This window comes from Rhopalosiphum maidis, chromosome 4 (genome assembly GCF_003676215.2).
Source record: "Rhopalosiphum maidis isolate BTI-1 chromosome 4, ASM367621v3, whole genome shotgun sequence".
NCBI lineage: Eukaryota > Metazoa > Arthropoda > Insecta > Hemiptera > Aphididae > Rhopalosiphum > Rhopalosiphum maidis.
Genome location: NC_040880.1, coordinates 11,092,904 through 11,112,437, shown reverse-complemented (window position 1 = coordinate 11,112,437; position 19,534 = coordinate 11,092,904). Strand labels below are relative to the sequence as shown.

The window sequence follows — 19,534 nt, the reverse complement described above, 5'->3', positions numbered from 1 at the left end:
ATATATAATATGTGATAATATATAAAACTCGATTGTGTAATAATTTATAAACTATATTATTTTAAAACGCGAAATACGAAATTAAGTTATCGATTATCGTATGTACATATCGTGTCTATACATAAGTACAGTGTGACATAATAACAATTTCATATCTAATTTATCAATATAATAAAAAATAAACTTATTTGAATGAAGTTTTTGTTGACAACTTGATTGTAGATTAAATATTTATATACCTGAAAAATCTATTTATAAATATTAAATTGAATATTAAAATCCAATTTTAAAACTTTTTAATTTCTATGAATATATATATATAAATTTAGAATAATGCATTTACATGCAGTGCAACAGATTAAGCTCATGGATATAAATATTAAAAAAAATATTCATATATGTAATCATTAATATAATTTCTTATTTTAAGTTTTATTATCATGGTTTTACTAGTATAGGTATATAATTATTTTACTTTAATTTACATTTATATTGCAGGCATGTTTTATAGTTATTAGGTATTTTAAGTAATTCGTGTTTTCAGATTTTAATTGTATGGTATTAACTGATTTTATATTTTTATTTTAACACTTTGATATTTTTCCATGCAAACATTATTACCTACAATTATTATGTACTAGTTAAGAAAGTTGTTTTTAAATAATATGAAACAAAAAAATAACGCTACATAATATTGATAATATTAAAAAGTGTCCTGTAGAAATAATCACTTCTGTTTTTAAAATAACAACCCTCTTTTTTACAGTAAATTATTTAGAGTATAATTTTTCTGAAAATGTTGTATCAAAATCAAAATTTGAATAAATTTGAAACATTTTAGTGATTAATAAATTTTATATATTTTTTTAAATTACTAAAGTATAATTAACACTAGATTTAATACTACATTTATTTTATATTTTTGCAAAACGGTTTTTAAGGACTATTTATTTCGTATAATATTATTATTATAGTAACTGAAAAACTACTCGGTCGAATTTTGAATTAAATACATTGTTAAAAAAAAATTATCCATTAATAATTTACAGTAGAAAAGAGGGAATGATATTTTCATTTAAAAAACAGAAGTTTGTATCGCCACAGGACACTGCTTGTGTAGTACAAAAAATCTTAAAAATTTAAAGTATGGTCTTTAAATACATTTAATATTTTCAAATATCAAAGTTTGAATAAATATATTATTAAATTAAAATAATGGCGGATAAACATACTTAGTTAATCATACTGTATATAAGTGATCTATGTATTTATTTAGATACATTATATACGAATCAATCCTGAATTGCGGATTAGCACATAGTCATAACCGTGTGGGAAGTATTTAGTAATTCGAAGGTACATTATCTATAATACATTTGTTTACCGCGTAATGCATTATGTTTGTACTCGACATGATGGTGTTACATTTAACAAAGAGCCAAGTTATTTTGTGTAGAATGTAGATGGTTCTCGTTGCTCTTTACTTGAGTTTTAGTAACGTTGCGGTCCGTAAAGTTTCAAAATCGTTACCTCGATTCCACACTGATACAAAACTTCTTCGAACACGAGTACCTACATATCGGTAGTGAGAAATACGTCAAGTATTTTAGTACATTATCTATACAAAGAATTTATCACAAATTCATTGGGACAACGAAATTTCTTAGTTCGTTTATGTCTCGGCACATCTGCCTGTCTCACGCTGTGCTAATAATATTAATTGATCGTAATTATTATATAGTATGCAGATTTAAATGCACATTGCACATTCCATACTTTTTTAGTCCTCATAAATATTGCTTTTCGAGCACACAGTTTGTTTTATACATCGATCAAAGGATGTAAAAATAAAACTTTTACTCTTAAAACTCAATTACGTTTATTGACATTGTTACTTTTAAGATAATGAAATTCACAAAACTAAAAATGCCACAAAATTTACTTAGTTACGTACAGTCGAATTTGAGTTTATCACGCCATTGATTAAGTCACTGTAATTTATGCAATTAATTATTGTATACATAAAAATTAAGCTAAGCAAAGAAAATGATAAGGTATATAACGTGCATAACGTATAAATTATTAATTCCGATGCTGTGCTGTAAATTATATGAATACCTAAATAATAAACAAATAATTAAATATCTATTAAAATTAGTGTAAATATTTCAAAAATTTCATTGTGTATTCAAATAATAATACACTAAATTATGAAAAGTTTCGTATCTTAAATTTAATTTTTTTTAATTACAATAAAATTAATAATATTTTCATTTAGAGGACAAATCAATATTTTTTCTTTTAATATCCAATTTTTTCAGCTTTTAAACTTTAGATAAAGAAAAATTGTTACAATTTATTGTCTTTTTTTAATTTCTATAAGAAAAACTTATCATAAAATATATATTAAATCAATAAATTTTATATACCAAAGTGCCAACTAGATAAGATTTTCTAAACAAAACTACCCTTTATGTTAAAAATTGAAACAAATTAACTGCTTTAAAAAGTATTGTTTAAACGGATTAACTATATTAAATGCGTATAACGTATAAATAATTGTAAAACCAATGCAATATTTTTTCCCCGGGTAAAATCTAGGACATAATGACTCAAATAGGCAATTATTACTAATCGCAGTACTGGTTTAGACTAAAACAGATGATATTATTAAACCACATTAATATCGGAGTATTTTGGAAATAATAGTCATCAATTTTTGATATTCATGCTGTGCATTTAGTATTTACTTACAATTAAAGGTAATTTTAATTTTTTCTACTTAACCTCTATTTTGAATAACTGTTTTAACTGTCAAATATTGTTTACTTTATATTATGTATTTTATGTTTTTTCTAAAGAGTAATCACTGTAATCTCCGGCTATGTTTTTACAAAACATTTATGAGTATAAAGTTCACTTAAAAAATACAAATCATTGTTGTTCTTATAATACAATGAAAAAAGTGTACATCGTTTTTTAACGTGAACGTTTTTATTGGTGCAATGCGATACCGATCCGACTTCTCCACGCCTACGCCTAAATAGCCTTAATCATAATATTATATTAATGTTAATGACGGCGCGTTTCTCGTCATGATTCACGACAGTTGTTTTCAATTTTTAAGGTACGATCAAACATAAAATAATAATATTATTATAGGTTTACATTAGAAAAAAATTTGTTTTTTTTTCTAATTGCAACTATATGTTTGTATTGGTTATTAGTTCGGTTGAAGAAATTCTATTATTTTTTTATATCTAAAATGTAATCTTAGTTCAAATAGATAAAAATAAGAATAAGCTTGTCCAAAACTCTCACCGCTACTGACACTGGGTACTCGACTTCACGCAACACACGATTGTTCAATTTAAATGCAAAAATAAATCATTACTGTTTAATAACTGATTGCAATTGAGTTTACTAAATGTGTGTATATACTTTATATAATATGTTAATTTACATAATATACCAAGTGATCATACAATTAACTATGTAGGTACATCGAATTTCAAAATGTTATAAACACAGTTAAAATAGGTAAATTATTATTACTGTTATTCTAGATCCATTGTTTATCGAAACAATTATCGCAATAGTTCAAAACTAAAATATTTAAAAAAATATATATGAGGTGAAGAAAATACATTTTAGATAGCTGCTTTAATACACTATCTCTGACTCTAGACCTGATACTAACGACATTTTTTACAATTAACGATCTGATTAAAGCAGTATAATATTATGTTCAATTTCAAATAGTAAAATGAATCATATTATAATTGTATAAATTCAAAAACAAAATCATATTGTTATATAAAAAAAAAAAAAAAAATTCACTTTGATTATAATAAAAATACGTTTTTATTTGAAGCAAAGTTTGAAAACTTTAGATTTTTATTTTGATTTCGTGAATTAAAAAATAATTTAATTTATTAATTTAAAAAAGTTAAAAATAGGATCGCTCTATCTACAACTTTATTATAAACATGTTTACACTATACATATTATAAATTTTATAAAGGAACTTCAAAATAATACTTTTTTTGGTTCAGTAAACTCTAAACATTAACAATTTTGAAAAATAATGAAAACATGTATAGTTCCCAGAAAGATGTTACGTTATTGTAATAGTTTATAAAATATGTTAGTGAGATAATTTAAAATTTGCGTTAACTGGAATAATATTTTGTATAATATTATTTTACAAAACATAATTGTGGATATTATTTTAGTATACTACCTAATACCAAAAGCCAAAAACACACATAACAAATTAAAACAAATGAGGCATTTATTGTTTTATTAAAATAACATTTTACTTATGTTTAACAATATACAGACTGATATAATATTCTACATGGTACACTTAATTCTCAGTAATTTATTATAATTTAAAAAAACAAACATGTTATGTACAAGGAATACTCTTCGTATTTTTTGTCATATCGATTTTTATATTTAGACCCCGAGTGGAGCGATGAATGTATCCCACTTTACAATAATTATGTGTGCCTTTTTTTGTCTGAAGACACTTTGTCAAGTGAAAAAATGCTTTAATTTTGGAGTTTTTGGGTGATTTCTGGTAGAGAATTGTATCTATAGTACTTGGGGGGGGGGGTATGAAAATTAACGAGTTCCTTACATTTTTTAAATTAATCTAAAGTACCAAATACAAATTTAAGGGAAAACGAGAAATTGTCAGTACATTGTTCATATCTATGACATTATTTATCATTCAATTCAAATTTAGCACAAACATTATACTGACAAGCTCAATGATCAGATAAATACGACATCTACTGTATGATAGAGTGATTATATACTTTCTCCGTTTTTTACATACATTACGTATTTCCGAGCTGAATATTTAGCCGAAAGAATGTTCGTCATCAAATGTTGTTTAATATATAATTGTTCATTAGTATTTACAGTTATTTGGTTGTGCTAAAATGCATTAGAGCATTAAAGTTTCGTGATGTAATTTAAATTGTATAGTCAGAGACGAGTTCTTTTCATCAATCATGACCTGTAAGCGACTGATCAATCATATGCTTATTATTTTCTACCATATGATTTTAGACTGTATCAGGAATATGTTGACCGTGAGTCCATAGGTGCTAAAACACCTTCGGTCACTTTCTATGTCTTACAACAATGTTAAATAAAGTCTATAATGCACAATAATTATGTACTATTGAGTGCTGACAGGGGTTCCGCATTTTGTGATTAAGATTGATTTCATAGTAATTAATACCGTCGTGTTAGTTGTGATACAAATCTTTGTCTCGTAATCATTATATGTAATTTTTTATTTTGAACGTAATAGTTATTATTATACAAAACTATATATTATACGGTTCGAATATAATCAGGCACGCACCCGGGATTTTTTTTTTTTTGTGGAGAGGAGGGGATTAAACATTTTCCTACTTTCCTCAAACACAAGTAAACAATAACCACTAATTTTTATTTTATTACCATATAGTACGTACATAATTTGTTAAATTATATATTTAATATTTATAATTATACACATACGCATTCAATACAACCTTGGGTGCGCCACTGAATGTAATTTTTTGATACGCAGCTTGTTAATTCGATATATCGAATGTACACATGCAACACTATAAATTGCATCATGTTTTTTGTTTCGTTGAGATGTAAAATTCGAAGTAAAGGTACTACATGCCATTATATCCTTTTTTTCTGGGCTAAGTGAAGGGATTTTCTGGTTTTAAAACGACAGTTAACATTTTTTTTTTTAAATTGGATAGTAACTAGTATGTAATACGTCATGTTAACACAAAAAGTGTGTATCCTGCACGCCATCTGCACATTTACAGAGGAACGTAACTATTTTACATTAATATGGGATTTTTTTTATTTTGATTTCTTAGTCATTTTCGAGAATCAATAAAATTCAAAAACTGTAATATCACTGGTTAATATTATTTAATATAGTACAATGGTCAAGATATTTTTTATCGAATTGAGGTGAACCATGTTGTACATATAAAAAGAGATGTACAGTTATTGTGATATTTTCTATTTAATATTTTTTCTGTTAAAAGCCGAAATCACAATACTGCCGTCCACTGTTTATAATAATATTATATATACCTATTATATGCGATACGAACGTTCAACGTATCTCTCGTGTGTGCGCGCGCTTGTGTACTGCACTATTATCGAAATGATTATTTTCTGGTCCATAGCCTGTATGAATTGAAAATCAATATGCACAGAAAATGTAAAAAATATTAATTTAAAGACGATACGGGAAATAATACTTCCCCGAGGTTTTCGCGAGAAATCAAGATGATTGCTAAATATTCGAATTCCTTTGCATACGTAAACCAATTAACTGGTTTCATTTACATTTTAATTTAACGCAATAAACATTCTGTTCCCCGGGCTCGAATAATTACCACGTGAATATCAATTATGATAACGAATGCGCATCTATATCTACATTTAACCACCCGGAACATGTTGTGCTGGTATATTATTTTCATTCACGCACTTACAAAAACTATACAGTACTACCAGCTACTACTACTATGATGATAAGTCAACATTGTTCTCAGTACTATACAAACAATGCGATCACTCGTTGTACATCAATCACTGTATGTATTTTATTCAAATATATCATCTGCGATATTTGGTAACATGACGTATTTGTGGAGGTGCCCATTTTACATTAGCGGTTGGTTTAAACCATACGTTCGACGTACAATATCATACGTTTCCATTAGCTTTCGTTGAAATATCCACGAAAACCGACTCATATTATAGGTAGTTTATCGAAACGAAGGGAGTCGATTTATAAGTTTATAGATCAACAATATACATTTTTTCTAAATAAAATATTGTCAAGTAAAAAAAAAAAAAGTCGTGAATGTTTTTTTTTTTTTTTAATTAACTCCCAAGTTAAACTGTGTACGTGAGATAAAAAGCTATTTTTCTTTTTATTTCACCCAGCAAAGTTTAATCAGTAGGGCTTGGATTTAGAAGTAAAAAAAGCATAACACTATCTAAAAAACTCAATAGAAAATTTGTTTAGTTTGTAATTTTGTATGCGTGTTTTCATTTCATCATATATAATTCGTTTTATTTTTCATCACTCTTGAAATTTTGAATTCTTATAATTTATAAAATTAAAAATTAAAAGCACTCCTTGCCAAACTCCAATATTATTAATTTGTTTAATATGGAAACACTTTTGACTGTGTGCGTTTGAACGTAAAATGTAATACTAATTAAAACATTTAAATTATAAACGTACTACATTACGCGTATTATGCAATGCAATACATTTTGTACTGCCTTAAAACATAATAAATTGTATCTTTCTAACAATTACGATCGCATAAATTAGAGATAATTTGGCTAAAAACCTTTCAAATCGATCATCAATTTGTCATGTATACGCAGTGCGGTATTCGGTGACTATAAAGTGATATATTATATATTGTACGAAAAAAAAAATAATATATTACCGTATTTTTTTTTTATTATATTATTATATCGTAATTTATTATGATAGTTTACTTCATAACTAAACGTCTGTACCAAATGTATTGACGGTAGCACGCAAGCGAGAGAAACCCAACGATTTAACTTATAGACTTTTTTGATATTTCTTAAAACTTCAGTTTAGTTACTGACAGAGTTAGTTATTTAGTCATATGGAAACTATACGGAAAGAAAATAACGCGATCACGATTATGTTACACTATACAACTTAACAATTGATAGCTAATTGTCGAAGACCACTGTCGTCAATCGAACTGTAGATAAAAATTAAGACGTTTTCAAAATCATGGTGATTAGAACGCTTGACAACTATGAATACCAGAAATGTTATGAATATTTTATACATATATTATATATCATATCCAAGCCCTATTAATCATATTATCGTGAAAACTATATTACGAGAAAAGACATAGGTTCGAACGTTATAATCGGAGTCGGTGCATAAGACCTAATGGATACATGCTCTACGAGCATAAATTATTGTTATTTTATTAAGATAAATTATTATTATAATGTAGGTATTCGGCATTTTCCAGTAACTAAGTTAACACGTTTTCTACGGACATCGAGCTATAGTTGTAGATGATTCCCGATTTACTGCAGGATCGCCAGAATCATTTTGCATTCGCTCTCGTAGAGAAAACGTACCTAATAGAAATTTATATTAATAATACAATTTTAAAGTAATATCTATTATCAAAATTTACGGTATGATTTTAACAGTCGAGTATAGTGTATAATTGGATTAAAATTTAACGTTGAAGCATTCCATTGCATCGGGGTCTCTCTGCAGGGAGTCATTATTAGTTATTGCAAATTATACAAACGAACCACTAAATAATACATATATTATGTACTATATTGTTTATATATATATATATATATATATATATATATATATATATAAATAAATACAAATATGCACACACACACAAACTAACTTGTTTATTATTAAATACATTTCTGGGATGTTTGTAAATCAGCGTGTACCATCGTAAAGGACCCATTACATATTATTATTATTTTATCGTGTTTTTAGTGTAAATTTGTAATAATTAGTAAATATTTTTACGAGGCCATTGCATTATTATTTACTATGCTATTGTTACATCCCGGCGACGGTAGTATTAGCAAAGTTTTAGGTATGATGTGCACTTATCTGCACCATCAGATGGCCAACAGCTGCAGTTTTGTAGTATATTATAGGGGTATTATTTGTGGACAGTGGCGAGCACATCTTATCTCGGCTGGTTGCCCGGAATTTTGTGGTAATACGTGGGTAGTGGTGGATTAGCACATATGGTCACTACGGATAATTCGAATACATGTATTTATATATAAAGTACGGGACTGTGTATAGGGTGATTCACCAATTATACTTACACCATTTATTCCTCTGAAAAATAATTTATTTGAAACCTGTTTTTTAAATTTTAAGAACTAGTGGCCTTGTGATGATACAAATTATTACTATTCCCCTTTTTGAAATACAATATTTAGTAAGAATACATTTATTTTGTGTGCTTGAATTCAAATCAGTAGTTTTTAAACTATTAAAATTTTTATTCTAAGAATAATAATTCTTAAAGTGGTTTAAAAAAAACTAAAAATATATAGGTATAATATTATAAAATATTGAATTTAATATTAATATTAGACTTAAACCATTTTTACTAATTATAAATATTGATAGATTAATATTGTAATTACCAAAACGTTTAAGTCACAATTATTACTTTAATATCCTTCAAATCCATTACTGAGAACAAGTGTCCTTACTGTATGGAGTTAAATTACACGACGACTGGACAATACTTAGAATTATGATTTAAAATTGATTTCAGAATTTTATAAAAAATTATCTGTTAAACATTTTACTGTAGAAAACACGAGTTGTCATATGAAAAAAGAAATTTCACAGGATACTCTTTAAATAGTACAAAAAGTCTTAAGAATTTTAAAATACGGTCTTTTAGTATACTTAAAAAGTCCAATAATCAGATTTTGAAGAACTGCATTTTTGAAAGAAAAAAACAGATGAGCGTGGTTAGTGAATCACCCTGTACACATGAGTAGATGTCGACGGAAACCATATATGGTCTCGATAGATTGGTATAAGTTTTATATCAAGACCAATGAGTAATAATGATGATGATCCTCGCTTTATATCTATATAGACATATTATAAGCTTATAACGAGAAATACGCGCCGATCGATCGTACAATATTATTAGTCAAGCGGGTGTGAGTTAAGAAGAAAAAAATCCCGTTTGTAAGTTTTTGAAAACACATTGCGTCGTGTTCAACAAAAGTCGTGTAAAGGAGGTGGATAGGAATTTTTAAAAATTGAAAACACGATAGGGAATACAAATTTAAAATACACACATGTTATACTCTTTCGATGGTAACAGCAGCTGATAACCGTCCCTTGTCTGCTTGTAATACACATTATTATGATTTATGAGCACTTTTCCCAAAATTCCTTATTTTATGATTAAAATCATTATGTAAGTATGTAACTATTTACTTTATATATATATAATATGTTTTTTATTTATATAAGTAAAAGTGTGATACTGGACTGGGGTGGATATCTTTGGATAATAAATCATTGCATTCGATAAACAATTCTGAACGAAACTTGGTCTAAAAACAGACAAAACTTTATACCACGGAAAGTGATGCTTACCAGCATTATTCCACTATTGTTGCAAGTCGCAACATTCAAAATTTTCTAAAATCAGTTAGGGAAAATTCGAGAAAAAATACAACCCATACTCCATCTAAAAAAAAAAGTGTATGATGAAACTTTTTGTGGGTTTACACTAGCTAAAATAACGTTTTCTGGAAAAAATACGTAAGTGTACCGACGTGAAAAAATTCATCACTATTGTAAGGTTATATTATAGTTCCTTCACCGATCTAAACAGAATGTCAAAGGTCAATTGTTTTCAACTCCTTCGCAATACAGTTTTTTATTTACACAGCGTCCGGGCCTACACAAGAAGTATTTTATTTATAAGAAACTGCTACAAAGCACTTGAAGATATTAATAAAATTATTTGTTGGTCGTGTCACTCGAAAGCAACGATAACAACAACATTATAATTCTTGGAAATAAGATATAATGTTATGCGTCATTTGATATAACACCACTAAAACTATACTATCTATACTATAAATCGTTTGAAAATAACAACACTAAAATATAATATTATATGTCATCGCGTTATTATAATATTACATATCCACAAAATTTGATAATCCGACGAGTGTTTTTGTTTTAAGTATACGTATCCAAAAAATATATAATATATTATACGGGCATGAAATGAATGAAATTTAGCACTCAATAATTAGTTTTTCTTTTTCTTTTTTTAAAACATAATTATTATGTATTTACTATTTACTGATCAAATTCAATATATTTTCAACATTGCTCGTTTTTTCTTCTAAGCTACTAACAATAAATCAATAGATTGTTCGAAATCATTGTTTTACGTCAAATAAAACTTTTTAGCTGGCAATATTATAATGACGTTTTGATGTTAAAATGACATATACGTGACAATTATACCTTTTAAATTTAACAGGAAACACAGAAAATTAGAACTGTTGGATAGTGATGTTTTGCTTCATATGTTGATTACATATCAATCATATCATAATATCGTTCAGATGTTTAAAACTAAAAACGTTATAGTCTTTATAATTGTCTTGGTTATTATGTTATATATGTGAAATTCGCTGTACGCCCGTACGACTCGCGGGATAGGTATGGCGTAAAGTTTAGTCTTGTGGTTTTACTTCGGTACCATAATTAAACCCAATACGAGCATAGGGTATGCTAAACAAGCTGTTCTATGTACCTGTGGCTACTATATAAGCCACAATAGTCTTTAGTTAATATTAATGTCGAAGACGTCGCATTGACCACGAGAAGCGTTGTCGTGTCTGCGGGGAGCAAAGAAATAATAACAAGAATTTCAAATAAAAGTCCAATATAAATTGATAATTTTCCAATAGATATAATGAACTGTGTTACTGCACAACAATTTTATCCTAATACGATTTTGCTCCAGGGTACATACGAATTTACTTCACACTTGAGGTAAATCCGTATTTTTCCAAAAAAAAAGTAAAACACAAATTAAACGTATATATATATATATAGACCGTAAGTTTTTCCATAAATGCCATTTGAAAATATTTAATTTCGTAAAAAATTACAAGATTTATAAGCCATGAAAGCTTAACCATACGGTGTGTCCCGCTTTCACTAATTTATCTACACTGAAACGACGTACTATGTCATTATATGTTTTCGTATTCAACGCAATTAATGCGTATTTATAAAATCGAATGCATATTAATAATAATTGTCTTGTGTTATTTAATAATTTATATCTTAATTATTTTTTTTTTTTTTTAGTATGAAAAAGTGGTACTCACAATTTCACGGTAGGTAACTAAAATTGTAATATTTCGTTATTACGTTTAACTTTGTATTAAAATGTTTCAACTTAAAAATAGTATTATATTATTAAACGCTTTTAGCTTTAATATTATTTTATTCATTTTTATACATAATAGAATAATACTGTTCGTTCTTGTCAATTTATCGTTTGAAATACACTCTTCTTTTTACCCTGCAAGTCTTCGAATATTATTCTATGTGTAATATTATATTCATTGAGACGTATAAAAATAACCAAAATCAATACAACTGTTGTAAGACGTGTTTTTATTTTTTTATTATTATTATTCATATAAATAAGTTTAATGCTCTACTTCAATGGTATAAATAATAAAATATACTAAAATAAGAACGTTATTTTTTCTTCAATAAACACGGTATCATATTTTTCATTTGATTTTATTAAATCGTACCTTTACTTTAATCACACATTAATATTTTTTCGTGTAACATAAAACAAAATAAATCCTAATATAATAATAATGATAATAGTAATGAAGTTATAATCTGTATATTATGTACCGTAGTTATAAGCGAATGTATATTAGTGCATAACAATAAACTATGTGGTATTTATATTTAAAATATTTTGGTAACGGCCAATATTTTCTGATTTGATTACTATTAAAATATAAAATAACATTTTTTTAATAAAATTGAACGAAAACATTTGTTTTGGTTACAATTGCTTGTGATTTTTATGCTTCAATGATATATGTAGATGTAGAAGACAAAATCAATATCAAGTATTGTAGCTAATACGTTTCTTTTATTTTTTTTTATATATATTCAAAATGCTTGACTTGAGCTTGTACGAAGAAAAACAGCGTGAGCAAAAATACAGTAGGTATGTTTAACAACAGCAGTAAGTACAATAGTTTTTCAAAAGAGTCCGTTATCCGTGTCGGTCACTGATGACGTAGTACCACTTTGTAATCCTGTAGTTTTGGGTCGTTAAGTTTAAAACTTACAGCTATGACGTTGGTTTAAAAAATAGAGAAATTCATTTAGCCGTTATCAAATGCACGTGAACACACAATGCGTTCGTTTATAATGCTGAGTGTTCCTATAAATAGTTATACATATTATACTATAGGTAGTTGTGATTTTCAATACCCCATAAGTATGGTAAGTTGTTTCGCTAAATCATTATTGTTAACTTTGACATAAGCTTTAAAATATAATATGACTCTTGAGCTTCTGTGAAAAAATATTGGCATTTACATTTTATAAAATATTTAAATTTACATTCAGTTTTAAGTAAGACTTCATATGTATACAATATACCTAATTTTATTTTTGTGCGTTATTTTGCAGCAATAATAATATAATTATGAATCATGCGGTATATACGTTCTTAAACTTATATTTTACTTAGAAAAATAGTTTTGTTATAAAGAATGAAATAATCATGTTTTTAAAATACTTTCACGCGTTTGGAATATTTCTCTGTTTTGAATGCAAAATTCGATCGGAAAACTTATCAATTTTTGGATACAGGTGTACTACTAGTTTGGAAACAGAGATTTCTGAAAGTTGTGACATTTTAAATTATACTGAATAAAAATATCTATACGTCCCAAAAGAAAATGTCAAATACAATGACATAACTGAAGAAACAGTGTATACGCTTCATACAAATAATAATTGAAAACTCGAAATGTAAAAAAGATATTCATAACGATAAAATTGCTTGATAAAATACTATGGCATGCTATGTTTTGAATATAAGTTTATCACTAACAAATGATTAAATAATTAATGGGTATACATTTCTGTACAACTATTATTCGAAAAAGATTATTTTCCGTAGGTTTGTGTGTTCATTAACCAAATCCACTGTTTGAAGTTAGTTTTTATTAAAAATATGTGATGTATTTATGATACATTATATAGTGATCATATATATATATATATATATACATATTTCTGTATTAGAACGTATTACCCACCAGTTTGGGGAGAAAATATTGACTTAAAATAAGTTGCAAATTACATTCTAAAAGACAAAATCAATAACTTATAAAATATATCATTAAATTGTTTTTGGCAGTGAATGATAGAACAACAAAATAAATAAACATTTTAATAGTAATAATAAAAGTTCCGTAAAATTTATCATTTTGTTTTGCTTCTCTCGGAAACATGAATTTTTTACGTATATTATACATATACATATACTACATTGCAGTGAACATAAAATTATATAAAGTATATTTAAGTATAGTTTTTGTTCATTTAACTTTAAAAAATAAATAAATGTTTTTAACTATAAAAATCTCTATAAGCATTATATATTTTATGATGTGATAAAAGTCGTCGTTGAACGACCATTGGTCATTTTTGTACCGTGAAAATGATGGTACAAAATATTAAATATTTCTTCGAACGGATAAATTCATACCAAAACCTGCATTATGACGAGTAAATCCCACATGTTACAAACATAGTATTTTAATCGATGTTGTTTCGCTAGAACTATAACCGTAATAATATAGTATAGTCAATCATATTTTATATTTTAAGAAGTGCATTTATATTATAACACACAATTCCGAAAATGTATAACATTTATAAATGATATGTTATCTATATATAATATATAATCACCACTCATTAACGTCCAAACAAAATCGCTGGACTTAGGCACTGGAAATTTAAAATGATGGTTCCTTTAATAAACTAGATGTTCAACAAGAAGTACATATTTAAAATGCATTAAAAAATTTAAAAAAATTGGACTTTATAGACGGGTATACGCAAGAATTTTCGGTTTGGAAAATGGAAATCAAATGTTTTTTTTTTTTATTTGTATATATGTGATTTCTATTGATTATGTACAATAATATAATTAGTATAATAAATTATGTATAATTTCATCAAAATCACAGTGTAAATCCCCCGGACAACACTAAGTATAATCATTGCAGTTAACATATTTGTGGTGTATATAGTCTAAATTTTTTTTGTACCTAATATTTTATTGTTTATCATTAACTCTTTGGAATAAATATTAATAATATTAAAAATAATAATAATTATTGATGGGTGAATGTTGACAATGTAAAAGGTGCATTAGATGGCTATTATTATAAAGTCTTAATTAAATACGATTTGTATCATCAAAAGTACATCTCACTCAAAGAAGAAACCTTCATTTTGAATAAAACAATATTATACGAAATCGTGTACTTCTTTAGGACAACTCCTATTTTCTATTGATTATTACTTTTTTTTAATGAAACTTTTTTACGCGTTTTCGTTTGATTTATACTTATAATTACTACCATTTTATTTGTTTTTCCCATTTCTATTTTTATTTTTTTTATAAGTTGTCTTTATCTTTTAAAATTATTACAATTTAAACAACTCTTTCTTCTTCAAATAAATATAAATTAGTTTTCTTTGCTATTAAAATCAAGTCTGTGTAATAAAATTAAAAAGCAAATTAATTACATTCTAAAAATGTAATTTAAAATTTAAGATTTTAATTCAATAAAGAAACACGAATGTGAACTTAGTAATTGACATAATACATTTACTTATTTTGCGTATTTTACTTCAATATGCATATCACACAATATAGTTAAACACAAATCTAACACAATTTGTTTGAAGTTGAACGTGATTACAATACTTTTGTTTCGTATAATAGCCATGTCATGACTTATTTTATTACTACACAATAATATATGATTTGATTTAATTAACGATAAACATTGGAAATGATTTATTTATTTTATAATTACAAAATATTTAATTGTGTATACTAGCCTAAAACTAGTTTATTAACGAATAAATATCTTTGAGTAATTCTTAAAAAAAAAAAAAAAGAAGAAGAAGAAGACTTAGATATTATTCTAAAACATTTTGAATTACGCAACTATAGTTTATAATTTCTTAATCATACATGATAACGCTTTCCCCTTTTTAACTAATAAAATGTATGGTTGTATATGACACAATGCGTATTAGTAAATAGTTATTTCACAAAACAGGTTATATTATTTTTATTTGCGTAGTATTCAAATATGTCATTCACTCGTAATATAACTATAAATAACTATACACAGCCTTATGTTATAAATAAATAATACCTATACATTTGTATTCTTATGAAAACCCATTATATTGAAGTTATAAGCAAATATATATATATTGAATATTAGAATATTAGAAAAAGGCAAATTAAATATTTTAGATCATTGTTTTCGTTATTTTTACAATATATAATGATACAACAAATATTAAAATATATATATTTTACCCACATACTGAATGTATTTTTTATATTAATTGAATACATACTTACATATAGATTCACGTAGACTTATTCAATAAGTTTTATCTTTAAATACTCAAGATCGTAAATAAGAATTATTCGTTGAAAAAGTTGTACACAAGGAAACATTAAAAGTAATTACGAGTATAGGAACACGAGAAGAGTTAAAATATAATAATATAAAAACTAAACTAATTGAATGTAATAGTTAAAATTTGCATAATACAATATTCTCAGTTTTTGGAATTTAATAGAATATAGAAGAAAAGATAATTAACAGAGGATTAGAAGGTCTCTTCTGGAATTAAATCGCTAATAGAAAAAAATAAACAGAAACAAGATAACAAAATTTGTAGTAATAATTAAGTTTTTAATTAAATGTGTCGTGCGAATAAAACATACTATGTAGATGACTTCAGTTACTATATTGTTCAAAACACAGATACAAGCTTAATTCGAGTTAGTAAAATATTTTGTGTTCGAGGAAATAGTAAACTATATGTACGTGCCAATGGAGTTGAAATATTTTTAACGACGTAAATTGTTTTAAATATACGCAGCAAATGTATATAATTCAAATTTGGAGTAAAAATGTAACTTATCTGCACTGTCGTCGAACGAGGTAGGTAAGTTTGAATGAATTAAAAGGCACTATTAATAGTTATCCAACGAATGGTCATTCGTACAAATTAAAAAATATAATCATTTACTACGTTATAACAATTATTATGTAAGAAAATAATAGTTAACACGAAAACATACATTTTTAATGTTTTATAGCATTTCACATATCGAGTGAATAGATGATTAAATACGTTTTACTAGGTAGTTTTATTTGGTAAATCAGAATATTTTTATCATTAAAAAACTAGATATTAAATAATAATAATATAGGTAGTCTTTAATACGGCAGGCTGCGCCTATGTTAACCTAACATAATATTAAATCAAATTTCCGTGAAAATAGTGTTTGAATGAGAAAAATATTTTGAGGTTCGAAATTAGTCCTGGCAAACGAAAAGTATTTTTAGCGATAAGATGATGTTTGATTTTACGAACAAAAGCGAAAAATGTCATTCACAATGAAATTGTGTGTCGGGAGAATGGTCAGGATTAAAAATCAAATATTTGCGACACCGTAATTATTGTAAACAGGCTAGATCAATAAATGCGGTTTGACGAAGGAACAATGACAATATTATATTATACAATATTATGTTATTCGTAGGTATAATAATATGGTTTATAAGAGAACGGTTTTGACAGAATTCTTCAGGCCGATGCGCTGCAACAGCCTTAGGCTGAATCTCTGTTCGCAGAGGGACTGAGTTCCGGGTCGAGGGATAACAACACTATAATTGTGTTATTGTTCAGCGTGATGACGTAACATAGAAAACAGTCGTGACAATAATATTATAGAATATTTTAATGTAAGAACTACAATAATAGTTATACTAAAAAAAATGTATACATTATTATGCGCACAAAACGTTGAAAAACGTTCAAACGTTTCGAAAAAGAAACTCGAATGTCCGCTGATCGGAAGTCTCTTCTTCAAAATAAATGTCGGAAAGTGGTCGCGCGATCTGAGTCAGGACTCGGAAGATTTACTTCAGCAGCAGCCGTGGCGTTTTTAACCTACAATAACCATCAGGCGTTACTAGTGTTACGAGATGACGACGGTCCGATCACGTAGTCTTACCATAACCGGTTCAGACTCAATACGTATATTATATACTCCATAGGTTATTATTAGTACCATAATAATTATATAATAATATTGTGTTGTTATTATATAAATATTGTTATTACCGTGACGTTAAAAACATGACCTAATATCATATTATTATTTACATTTTTAATTATTAAAACAATACATTGGTATATTACTACTTGAATATCATTATGTTATTTTTTTAACGAATAGAAGCATTAAATCAGGTAGTAAATAAACTTAATAAACCAAGTGAAATAGTTACTCCATAATATGTGAGAACATTTAGATAAATAATATGAAGAAGAAAAAAAACTATATCTAATAATAAGATTTAATTTTTTTTAAAAAAAGACTAAAAAAACATGAACAAATTCATATAATATATTATTATTTAAAAAAAAAATGATCCATATAACATAAATTGCATGCTTAATGTTGTAATTTATAAATATAACTTGCCAATTTGCATATAATTATCAATAATCAATTAAAATATACTCAAGTGATATATCAATATAATTATATTATACACGCATCATAGGACTAACAGTAAAAATTTAAAAATAAATATTTTAGATTCTGAGTTTTCCTGTAATAATTGTATTAGATTTACAATGATGATATGTTTTACGATTGGATGTAAATTTCAAGAGCAGTAAAAAAAAAAAAGTTATATTACTTCGTAGTCAGGTTTCTAGTCGAATATTGAATCTAGTCAGGGAGTCAAAAGTAAAATTTCAGTGTATTTTTCAAAATAATTCAAACTAAAAATTAACAAAAACCGTAAGTATTTACTTATAGCCGTATTTTTCGGGTATAATAAAATTAAAATTTTTCAAATATTTTAGATCTTTTTTTCCAACTATATAATATAAATGTTTTAAATTGAATAATTTTTAGTCTTTTATATTTATTTATACTTTTTATTTAATTTAAAAAACTTGAAAATATAATAGATTATAAATAATTGTCATAGGGCATTAAATGTTAAAATGTTAACAATATTGGATATTTAAGCAAATAGTTATAATAATTAATACATTTATATTTGACCATTTGTTATTTTTTATTATTTAAAAAATATTAATATTAACAGGTAAAAAAACGTATGCTTGCTACTTATATTATTATTTTTTCATGTAAAATTATATCAAAAATATATTTATTGTAATTTTGAGCTACGCGATAGTGCATTATACAATTAGAAATATTGAGATTGAGATTTGAGATTGTTCCCCATCAAAATCATTTTTCATATGCAATGATTTATCATTAAATTCATATTGAATCTAATATCTATTGCTTTTAGTGATTTACTCGTCGTCGAGATTTAGGTACACTCAAAATCAACTATATTGCAGAACAATTTTACAATTTCTTTTTTTTTATCTATGTGTTCATATTTTCTTATAAGTTATAACTGCCTAGTACTTAATATTTTGAAATTTATCAATAATTTGTTTTAAATATTTAATAAATAAAAAAAAAAACACTAAAATCAATTATCAAAC

At 26.0% G+C, this 19,534-nt stretch overlaps 1 protein-coding gene across 1 annotated transcript in view; it reads right to left on the bottom strand.

Moving 5' to 3' along the window:
• The window catches only part of LOC113561131 (protein amalgam-like), a 244,807-nt gene that overhangs the window by 123,095 nt on the left and 102,178 nt on the right, over positions 1-19,534 (bottom strand). The window lies entirely within an intron of this gene.